At 33.5% G+C, this 11947-nt stretch overlaps 1 long non-coding RNA gene across 1 annotated transcript; it reads left to right on the forward strand.

The window, feature by feature from the left end:
• The first annotated feature begins 8648 nt into the window (after positions 1–8648).
• On the forward strand, positions 8649–11703 carry LOC126739901 (uncharacterized). Its single transcript, XR_007661728.1, has 4 exons — positions 8649–9873; positions 10034–10167; positions 10246–10379; positions 10436–11703. It is a non-coding gene; the product is annotated as an uncharacterized LOC126739901 (long non-coding RNA).
• The last annotated feature ends 244 nt before the right edge of the window (positions 11704–11947 follow it).

Raw genomic sequence — 11947 nt, forward strand, 5'->3', positions numbered from 1 at the left:
TTATTTTAAGTTGCGCATTTTTGTACGCGAAGTTTGTATATACAGGGTTGCTCAAAAATAAATTACGACCATCAACTTAATTTTTTCAAATGAAAGCACCTTTTTTATTTCATTTTTGAATTTCGCGTGGATTTTTACGTATGTTTAATGCATCATGTTCTATACCTAAAGTCAACAGTTATCGAAAAAAAGACGATCAAACATTATTATTGAAGTTCACCTTACGAGTCACCTTATCTCTGAGATTTTTTATACAGAGCAAAATTCTATTCATTCGTGTTTTTTTATTGTTGGCTGGGTTCCTTTTTCTTTGAACAGACTTTAACGGGACAAGTGTATCTCGATTTTCTCCAATTTGAATTAGTTCCAGCATTACTAGCTTTATTTCCAAATCCATTGAACCCAGACTATCCTGACAAAGAACTAATTTTCCAGCAAGATGGCGCTCCTCCGCACTATGCTGCCACTGTGCGTACATTTTTGGATCAAACCTTTCCCAATCGGTGGATAGGAAGGAGAGGACCCATCGAATGGCCTGCTAGGTCGCCTGACCTAACACCAATGGACTTTTTTTTAGGGATACCTCAAGTCGAAAGTATTTGTTAATAGGCCAAATAATCTAGACGACTTAAAAGAGAGAATTCGCAGAGAAGTGCGTGCCATAACTCCGGAAATGATTGAAAATGTGCAACGAGACTTTATTGATCGCCTTGTATATATAGCTTCAAGCCGTGAATGGCAACCATTTTGAAAATTTAACTTAATTTTTGTTCTTTTTTTATTTGTTACAGGAATCGTCTTTTTTTTTGATAACTGTTGACTTTGGGTATAGGACATCATGCATGAAACATACGTAGAATTCCACGCGAAATTCACAGATGAAATAAAAAAAGGTACTTTCATTTGAAAAAATTAAGTTGATGGTCGTAATTTATTTTTTAGCAACCCTGTATATACAAACTTCACGTACAAAAATGCGCAACTTGAAATAAAAATCGACGGGTCCGAGTGTTTTTTTTCGAACACATTCCTGAATTTTAAATGAATTTAGACATAACTTTTGGGATGCACTGTATACAATTTAAAATTATCTAGGAAATGTTATTAAAAATTAAATTTGGTTCAAATGTAGATGTCATTTACATACACAAGGACAGGACTTTTCTTGGCTCTAATTATTTCGAGTTACAGGTCCAACTTCTTCCCTTTAGAGCATTCATGGAGTATGTCAGCTCTATCAGGTGCAGTGAAGCCGTGGGATGTAGCTAGCAGATGGTTAGCGAACACTGATTTAGTTTCTGTAACATCCGTGTTTCTGTATTTATCCACAAATGTCCTATGTTCTTTAATTCTAATGGATATTTTTCGGCCTGATTGTCCAATATACACTGCATTACAGTCGTTACATTTTAAAGCGTACACCCCCGATTTAGAGAAGAAGTCAGATCTGTCCAAAACCTTAATTAATTGTCCTTTCAAATTGTTAACTGTTTTAAAAGCTATAGTTAAATTAAAAGACTTAAATTTATAAGACGGTGGAAAATTTGATGAAAACTGAATAACGTTATCCGTGGTGGTTGGTTTGCGCTAGATTTTAAACTCTAATTTGCTGCTTTTCTTGGTAACGAGGACGTCTAGAAACGGCAGTTTACCATCTACCTCTTCCTGTGGTGAAGGAAATATTGGGGTGAAGAGAATTAATAAATCCAAGAAACTCTGCCATTTCGACGTCACTACCATTCCACACCACAAAAATGACATCCACATATCTCCTATATATGGTCAGAAACCTTCCAAATCCACTATTTATGATCTTTTTCTCCAAATGATTCATGACATCTCACTTAGGGGGGAGAGGCAAGACCCCCATAGCTAAACCGGTGATTTGCTTATAAAATGTGTTGTTGAAAAGGAAGAAATTCTGATCAAGGACCAGTTTAAGCAGGCTGCAGGTTCATCAGCTATAATAATACGACTCAAGGAAGACTTAAGTAAAAGGTCTCTAACTAGAGTAATACAATCATCTGGTGGTATGCTGGGAAAAAGGTTTTTTACGTCGAGAGAAATCAGTTTTGAACCTTGTGGAATGGTGACAGTTTTCAAGTTCAAGCTTGTCAGTTCTACTGAATTTTTAGCAGAAAAATCACTCCTAAAGCCTGTAACCTCTCTCAACATAACATTCAACCAAGAGGATAAATTGTAACAGGGGGAACTAACAAAGGAAACAACCAGTCTAATGGGTATATCAGGTTTGTGAATTTTAGGAAGACCATAGAGGATGGGAGTTCTAGGGTTCATGGGATAAAGTTTCTATTTTTTGGTATGAAAAAATCCAAGGTTAGGCTGCATTTGTCGAGCATTTGCTTAACGTTAGTGAAAAAAGAGTTTGTAGGATCTTTATTAATTTTAACAAACTCACCCGAATCCAGAAAATCAAACACCTTATTTATATAGTTTTCCATTTTAAGAGTTACTTAACAGTTGCCCTTGTCCTCTTTAGTTAGAACTAAGTCATTACTTTTTATTTTATTGTTAAGAGAAATTAAAACTTTACTATTAAAGGGAGATTTATTTAAATTAGAGTTATTAGAATTGAAGAAGTAAATAATTTTAGCATGTAGGATATTTTTGTTACTAATGTCTGTAGTTTGCAAAATATTGTATTCTCCATTGTCTCCTCTATGGTCTCTGCTACATAGCAACAAAATTTGGATATAACTGCCGTCAGATCTAAACTAAATTAGAATGTGTGGGCTATGCATTTCACTAATAGCAAAATCCATTGGAAAAAAAATTATGGCATTAGGGCGGCACCGACCCTGGTTCGCTCCAGGTAAAAAACCGCACTGTTGCATTGCCAATGGTTTTTGGATTTAGCATTAAGAGAAAAATTCAAAATTTGGTTGTTAGTTGAGGTTATGTTTTACGTTACCTTCCCTTAAAATGTAGTTTTGCTTATATACAATTACAGTAGACTCGCGATATAGTGAACTAATTAATGCACATCCAGTTCACTATATCGATTTGTTCACAATTGCTAACAAATGCTAGAATAATGTGTAGTTTAAATTCTTAAAAGGAATAAAAAAAGGGCGGAAATTTGTAAAACTTGTAGTCCAAAAGGACTGAAACCATTTTTTCTAATTCTCGAGATACAAAGATGGTAAAATTTAAAACGTCTTCCTATGACAAAACTTACCTCAGGAATAAACATTCGGTGAAACCATTCTTTGAAAATTGCTGCCGTCATCCAAGCAGGAGTTTCTATAATGGACGGTACAGTTAAAATTTCGAAACGAACGTGGATTTTTTGCTTTCCCAATAATTAATGGTTTAACTTTGTGAGTACCTGCCGCGTTTGTGCATGCTAGAAAAGTCACTCTTTATTTCTCGGTTTTCCTACCTGGGGCAGTTTTTTCTTCGCGAGCTACATATGTCTTTCCGGGCAGAAGTTTCCAATACAAACCAGTTTCATCGGCATTGTAAATCTGTTCTTTTGTTAGCTGAAGCTCATTTATTTTTAGGCGTAAAGTTCTTTTAGAAGGATCAACAAGCTCGGGTTCTGACGATAATTTTTCTCCTGAAATCGTTAGGAAGCGTATTCCAAAACGTTTTTTATACTTTTGCATCCAACCACTGCTCGCATTAAAAGAAGGAGATTCCTTGTATTGACTGTGCTACAATATCCTTGTTTTTAAGAACCACTTATATAAAGCTTTTTCCATTCTAGGATACTCTGATTGTCTCAAAGTTTTCGCTTTTTCAGGTCCTGTGAAAGTACTGTTGACTTGTTTCAAAATCTTTATATATATGTATATATTTGAAAATTGAAAAAGCTTTATATAAGTGGTTCTTAAAAACAAGGATATTGTAGCACAGTCAATACAAGGAATCTCCTTCTTTTAATGCGAGCAGTGGTTGGATGCAAAAGTATAAAAAACGTTTTGGAATACGCTTCCTAACGATTTCAGGAGAAAAATTATCGTCAGAACCCGAGCTTGTTGATCCTTCTAAAAGAACTTTACGCCTAAAAATAAATGAGCTGACTCTTGACACCCTGTATATATATATATATATACAGGGTGTCAATTTGAAAACTTCCCACCCCTATTATCTCGAAACGGGTTAGGTTTTTATAAAATCGCTAGGACACGTCGATTTTATTATCGAGGGGGAACAATTTTTATGCAGAAATCACTTCGCCTCTTTCAACCCCCTACCCCCCAGAACCTCCCTCTCAAAAATCTTAAATGGTAATAGGGGTTGAGTGATACCTCATTTGAAAGAACTTTTTATTCTCTACATTTTGGCACCTTATTTTTTAAATTTGAGTGCTGCGTTGCCAAGTTAGGGTTATTTAAACATTGTTAAATTACTTATTATTAAACATTATTCCTGTAAGTGTTTTAATTACGTTAAAGCTATGATTTGCATTGAAACATGTTATTTAGGTTAATATTATTTTTACTAAACATTTGCATAGCCGTTACAATTATGGTCTTTACAAAAGCACGCCTAAAATTTATTTTATTAACACATCTACTTTAAGAGGTGTTCAAAGTGTTCTCCATTGTTCTCCAAACAAAAATAAAGTCTATTCTCAAATTCTTCCCGAACATTCTGAAATACCTCTTCTGGAATAGCCCTACTTGCCTCTGTAATTCTTCTTTTTAAATCTTCGATATCATCAGGCTGAGTTTTGTAAACAACCGATTTTATGTGCCCCCATAAAAAAAAATCTAACGGCGTTAAGTCTGGTGACCTAGCAGGCCATTCTATCGGTCCCCTTCTACCAATCCATTGGTTAGGGAATCTGTTATTCAACCACTCCCGCACTGGCCGAAAATAATGCGGCGTAGCTCCATCTTGCTGAAAGTGTAGTTCGTTTTCTTGCAAAATGTTACCAACTTGATTTTCCAGTTCAGTTGTTATCAAAGGATCAATTACATCTTCAAGTAGGTGTAAGTAGAGCTCTCCAGTTAAGTTTTGTTCAATAAACAACGGTCCTATAACAGCATTTCCAAGAATACCGGCCCAAACATTAATTTTTTGTGGCCGCTGTGTAGCACCCTCTCTGAAAATGTGGGGATTGTCCTCACTCCAGTATCGGCAATTCTGTCTATTGACATGGCCGTTTAGGAAAAAGGTACATTCATCACTGAAGCAAATGTTGCTTACCACAATTGCACGAGTGTTTATTAAGTTGGACATAATTTCGCAAAACTCTATTCTCCTATCAAAATCGTCCTCATGAAGTTCCTGTAAAATTTGCATCTTGTACGGATGATATTTATGTAACTGTAATGCTCGTCGTACAGTTTCAAGTGACATTCCAGTTAGACGTGCTACTGTACGGAGAGAATTGGTGGGTTCTGCAACGAATGTTCCCAAAATCTCTACTTGAGCATCTTCGTTTAAAACACGCCGACTTGCCCTTTTTTTGTTTCCAACTGAACCCGTTTCATTAAATTTAGCTACTACGTCCAAAATGTATCTGTGACTTACATTACAATTAGGATTTCTATTATTAAAAACTTCTGCCGTTCTTCTTGCGCATCTTCCTTGCTCGCCATAAATAAAAATCATTTCAATTCTTTGCCTAAGCGTGTATACCATAGTAACTAACAATAACACACAAATTATCGAAATAAATTTTAACTGATTTAAATACCTAGTGACATTGACTGGTAGGAAAGTTCACTAAATACTATTTTAAATTTCGGATCATATCATCGAACTGTATTGAGACGAATTCCATTGCAAACGAAAATAAACAAAAAAGAAAAAAAATTAAATGTTTATCTTTCATGACCAAAAGAATTTGTCGGATTGATAAACACTTTCAGTGAGAAATGCACCGGTTCGCTTTATGGTCAAACACGTTCCAATAGAAATCATAGCTTCTACGTATTTAAAACACTTACAGGAATAATGTTTAATAATAAGTAATTTAACAATGTTTAAATAACCCTAACTTGGCAACGCAGCACTCAAATTTAAAAAATAAGGTGCCAAAATGTAGAGAATAAAAAGTTCTTTCAAATGAGGTATCACTCAACCCCTATTTTCTGGAGGTTCTGGGGGGTAGGGGGTTGAAAGAGGCGAAGTGATTTCTGCATAAAAATTGTTCCCCCTCGATAATAAAATCGACGTGTCCTAGCGATTTTATAAAAACCTAACCCGTTTCGAGATAATAGGGGTGGGAAGTTTTCAAATTGACACCCTGTATATATAGCCGAAGAAATTTTAGAAGATACAAATAAGGTGATGAATAGTGAACAAAAAGAAGTTACAGAACAGATAGAGAGTGAAATCGATCTAGAAAATATAAATGACAATGAAACTGAAGGTGATCAAGAGGAAAGCGACAAAAATGTCGAATCAACAATACAAAGAAAATGGGAAAGAAGATTAGCAACAGCCCCTGATTTGTCAGAATATAATCAACCAGCAGGAATTAATGAAAACGAGTTTATTGAATGTGATACGGCTCTTGGCGTTTTTCTAAAATTATTAGGTCCAGCTGTAGAAAAAATTGTTTTTCAGTCAAACCTTTATGCTGTGCAAAAAGGGAAGTCATTAAATTTAACAGAAAATGAATTTTTGTGCTTTCTTGGAATAAATTTCTTGATGGGCTACCATCAACTGCCCAGCCTATCATGTTACTGGAATACTAGTAGAGATCTCCATGTTGCTTTGGTAAGTGAGGCAATGTCAAGAAACCGCTTTCAAGAAATATTATCTTTCTTGCATGTTAATGACAACAGCCTTTTATCTAAGGAAAACAAAGATAAGTGTATAAAGTCAGACCATTATTCAAAATTTTGAATAATCAATTTAAATTTCTTTATTATGGAAGTCGGGAGTTATCGTTGGATGAATCTATTGTCAAATTTAAGGGAAGGAGCGTGGTAAAGCAGTATAACCCCATGAAACCAGTCAAACGTGGATATAAGCTTTGGTGCCTGTCAGATCAATATGGATTTATTAAAAAACTTGACATATACCAGTATACCAGGGAAAAAATGAGATAATAGAGACAAAATATAAAGACCACACTTTGGGTAAGAGGGTAGTTTTACATATGACCGAGGAGGAAAGAGGTAAAAAAAGTTGGTTTACTTCGATACAATGCAACTGTTTCCTGTTATTGGGCAAGTTGCCTGTTGGAAATAAAGGCTTATTATTATAACTATTACACCACGATAAAGTTGTTGGAAATCTTACGTGGTCAAGATATATTTGCGTGTGGTACAATTAGAATTATCTAACACCGATATCAAATATTTTAAATGGAAGGATAATCGTGTTGTCCATGCGGCCTCAAATTTTCATGGCACAGAAGAAACCATCATACAGAGAAAAGATAAAACTGGAAAAAAATGTGACATAAATGCACCATGTGCAATAAAGGATTATTACAAATATATGGGAGGGGTTGATCATGCAGATCGATTGCGGTACTGTTATTCAATTGACAGACGATCAAAAAAATGGTGGCACCATTTATTTTGGGCTATGTTTGAAATTACATTTGTTAACAACTACAATGTATCCAAGCACTTTTTAGATTTAGGTTCTAGCAAAGATTTGCTCACATTTAGGAGAGATTTAACTATGGGGCTAATAAACATGTCTCCTTAACAAAAAATCAGGAAAAGATTGTATGATGGATCATTAAATCCTACAAAAAGAAGAAAGTACAACTACAGTGTACCAGACAGTGTAAGGCTTGAAAACCTTGGTCGTCATTGGGTGCAGTTTCAAACACGCCGTGGAAGATGTGAACAATGCAGTTCAAGAGGTATTCAATCAAAACCCTATTCGATTTGTTTAGCATGTAAAGTTTTTTTGTGTTGCAACGAAAAAAAACAATGTTTTGCTGAATATCATGAAACTACTTGGTAATAAAATTTATTTTATTTTGTACACTGGAGTTTTTTTATTGTGTTAAATATCCCAACGGTACTTCTATGTATCACTAAAAAAATTAATAAGAAAATACAATTTTGCAGAAACTCATTTAGCAGACTAAGGGTTAAATAATATGGATTATACAAACCTGAACTAATTACACCAATGGTGTAATTTTGCCCTGGTTCCGCACTCGTGCGACATTTTTTCCCGAATGGATTTCTCTATGAGTATGACGCAAACTCAAAAATGCTTTATTGTCAATATAAACATAGAAGTTGTAGACAAAGCCAATAGACTGTACATTAAATGAATAAAAACGAGAAACTAATTTAAAATAAAATAAAATTATATAAAACTTTGAAAAATACTTAAATGCTAATCATTAAAAAATTCACTTAAACTATAGTACGCTTTACTAGCAAGAAATATTTTCGTCCTTGTACGTAGGCTTTTTTCAGTCTTAAGTTGTCTTATTTCTAGTGGAAGTTTATTAAACAGCTTTCTACCTCCATATATGATAGAGCTACGGACAAGTTCAAAATGAGGAATGGGTAGCCTCAACAAATAATTTTGTCGCGTATTATAGTGGCTTCCTAAGTGGAGTTCCTGTTTATATTTTCTTAAAACTAAGCAAACTGTTTCCAAAATAAAGATACAACACAGGGTTAAAATATTATGACTTACAAAAAGCGGGCGACATGAGTCACGAGGCTTGGCCCTACCACAGTATAAAGAACAAGTAGACGCTTCGCGTCTACTTTGGTCCGTGGGGACCAGTAGAAATTTTTAAAATTTTTGTCAGTACTACAAAAAAAAATCTCCACAATTATCCAAGGAGTGCCCTAAACACGCAGTGGGGAAGAGACCTGCCGTATCCTCATAAGGCTCTGAGTTCAAATCTTAGCCTCGGCATGGTGCTCTACCCAACTTTTTCTTTTTTTAGTACTTCGAAAAAATTAACATCTATAGTAAATCCAAAAATCTCATCCATTATTCTCTAAGAGACCAACATACAAAATTGACGAAAAACAAAGAAAAACACAAAGTCACGGTCTCACAACATGTAATTAAACGGGCTACACGTGTTTCGCTCTAGTTAGAGCATCATCAGGCCTTTAGAAGCCATCCACACACTTATGCTGTAACTGATGATGCTCTAACTAGAGCGAAACACGTGTAGCCCGTTTAATTACATGTTGTGAGACCGTAACTATGTGTTTTTCTTTGTTTCTCGTCAATCTATAGTAAATACAGAGAGAAAAGGGAAGGTCTTATTATATATTATAATCAGAAATAAATTTCATGGACATATTACTTACTTATTTCTGGGTATCATGCTTCAGAGAACCATGATGTATTACAATACGCTCCGCTCTTTAATTTTAGTTTATTTATATTCTCAAAACTTGCATATATCAAAATTATGTCAGGGTTCTAAAATGAATCGGTAATAAAATCGTAAACCAGATCAACATTGGAAATAATTTAAAAAATTTGCTTTGGTCCGATTGAAAAAAGTACTATACTACCAAATAGTTACATCTATTCTGTAGCAATAAAAGTTATAAAATTCTGTCTATTATTAATTTTAATATTATAAAGTGTATCGTTTAACTCTTAGCCATTATTTATAATTTAATTGTTAATTATGCCTAAAAAAACGAATTAACAACTTTGGTATTGTTTGGAAGGTAAACAGCTTAATTCCTTTATGTAAAGCCACCTTAACATGTTTTTGCATAATTCTGACTCACGTTGGTTGCTATCGGGCTTAAGCCATAAAAATCGAAGAAAAAAAGAAGAAGACGAAGAGACTTTCACTTGTCATTTCAATGTCACTTTCCGGCCCACAAGCATAAACGCCACCGGCAACGGAAGTTCCCAAAATCCAAACAAATGTTGGAAGATATTTTTAAGTCTCCGCATCTTTCTTACTTTCCTATATGAAAATAAAATGTAAGTATCACAATTACACACATACAAGCTTTTTTTTTAATTCAGTTTCATAATTACCAATTTTTAGTGAATAATCCTGAAATTTATGAAAATACATACATTTTAAGGTTATGTCATAATGTTTTGATTGTTATATTTGATTTTGTTTTTGTTATTTTAGTGGACTACACCAACAAAGGTTATGTGTTTTGCACCAGATTGAAAGCATCATAGCGAAAAACGGACCTGTCATATCTTTAAATTTTCAAAAGAGCCCCTGGAAAAAGAAAAATGAATATCTTTCCCAATGAATAGGTACTAAGGTATTTTTACTAAATCTTTCATTTTTTTTAATACCTAAATGAGGTAATTTATAAATTTTGTTCCTTGTAGGCAAATGGATAAAAAACCTTCAGTCCATGCATTGGTATGTAATTGTTGACAAAAATACAATGAATGGCCTCACTACTTTTCCACATGCAAAGAGGTTAACCAAGGAGAAATTAAAGAAATTGTCAAAAACCTAGGTAAGTATATACTTCCAACTTATTTTTATTTATTTCAAAGCTTGATTTTTTTCAAGGTAAATACAGAATTGCTTAGTACAAACATATCTATACCCAGTACAAGTTCGTCCACTTCTTTGAAGCATGGTACTTCAAACAGAAACACTGTCAACAATTTTGTAGAAGGTGAGCCGGTGTCGAATTCCAGTAAGGGACATGATTTCAATTTTGCACCAACAACAGAGCTAAAATTCATTTTGCCGCAAAAAACTGGAGGATGTGAAAGAAAAAAGTGCAGAAGTTAAATTAAGTTTTTCATATGAGCACATAAAAAATAATCATGACAAAGTTCAGTTGTATACAGGTTTGACATGTAATAAATATTTTTGTAATCTTATTAAGTTAATTAGTTTTATATATTATTTAAATAATAATTGTATACTTCACATAGAATATGCAGAAATTATATGTACATATATAAATTTTTTTATTAAGATAAGGACAACATGTATTAAAGCATAACACATAATATAAACACACACGTAATATCTTCATTAAAAATTATGATTGTATGTTATGTAGCATTAGAGCCTAAAAACATTAAGGAGAATAAAGGTCGTTATTGGCAAATGACAATATTATTTTCTCAATTTCCTACATTTTTGGTGAAGGGAATAGGCTCTGCCCTAAAAAGCCAGGTTAAACCAAGAGCAAAAAAGTTTAGGTCTCATGAGTGTAAGTAAAGTAAACCTTTCTATTAAAAAGGCCATCCAAGATAAAAAAAAATATACTAAAAATATTAATGTTAATTCTTTAGCGACATCTAGGGTGGATATGCTGAATCAACTCATCAATTAATTCACTGTCGTACTGATGAAAGTTATGGCGTATTCACCAAAGTATGCAGATAATCGCTGAAAAATAATTTTATTTGCGTTTTCAAATTATGCTTAAAATTCAAAACTTCTTTTTTTACCTTAAAGGCCATGCAAAACTTAGTAGAAAAGTTTATTAAGTAAATTTTCCACGATTTATACGTGCCACAAGATAAAGGGAAAAGAGGGTCCCATTTATTAGGGTATTGGGATAAGACAACTAGGTTTTATGTCGATTTTTTTTATTTTCCATTTTTATTTTGAAAAGCAATTGTAATAAAATATAAAAAGAATTAACAGGAAAAGAATCGGTAATAAAAGAAACTATTAACGAATTGAATCGAAGCTATAGAAGCCGAGATATTAGTAAAAATGTGGGAAAAACAAAAGAAAACTGGTTTTTTCCCACGGTACAATTTTTTTTTTTTTAAATGATTATTGACAAATTTTAAAGTAAGCCCTAAACTAACAATTTCCAGTAAAAAAACTCAATAAAAAAAAAATTTTTTTTTTGGTCGAAAATCGAAAGGGGTATACCCACGAAAAATTTCGAAAAAATGATTTTTATTTTTTTCTGAATTAACTGTGAGTCTGAGAACTTTTTGTTTCAAACAAAAGTTCTCGGGAATATTACGAGGTATCCGTATGTCAAAACGAATCGGTTCTAGCTATTATAGAATCGGAGAAAATTGCAAAAAACTGTAAAACATAAAT

Source organism: Anthonomus grandis, chromosome 1 (assembly GCF_022605725.1).
Source record: "Anthonomus grandis grandis chromosome 1, icAntGran1.3, whole genome shotgun sequence".
Taxonomy (NCBI): domain Eukaryota; kingdom Metazoa; phylum Arthropoda; class Insecta; order Coleoptera; family Curculionidae; genus Anthonomus; species Anthonomus grandis.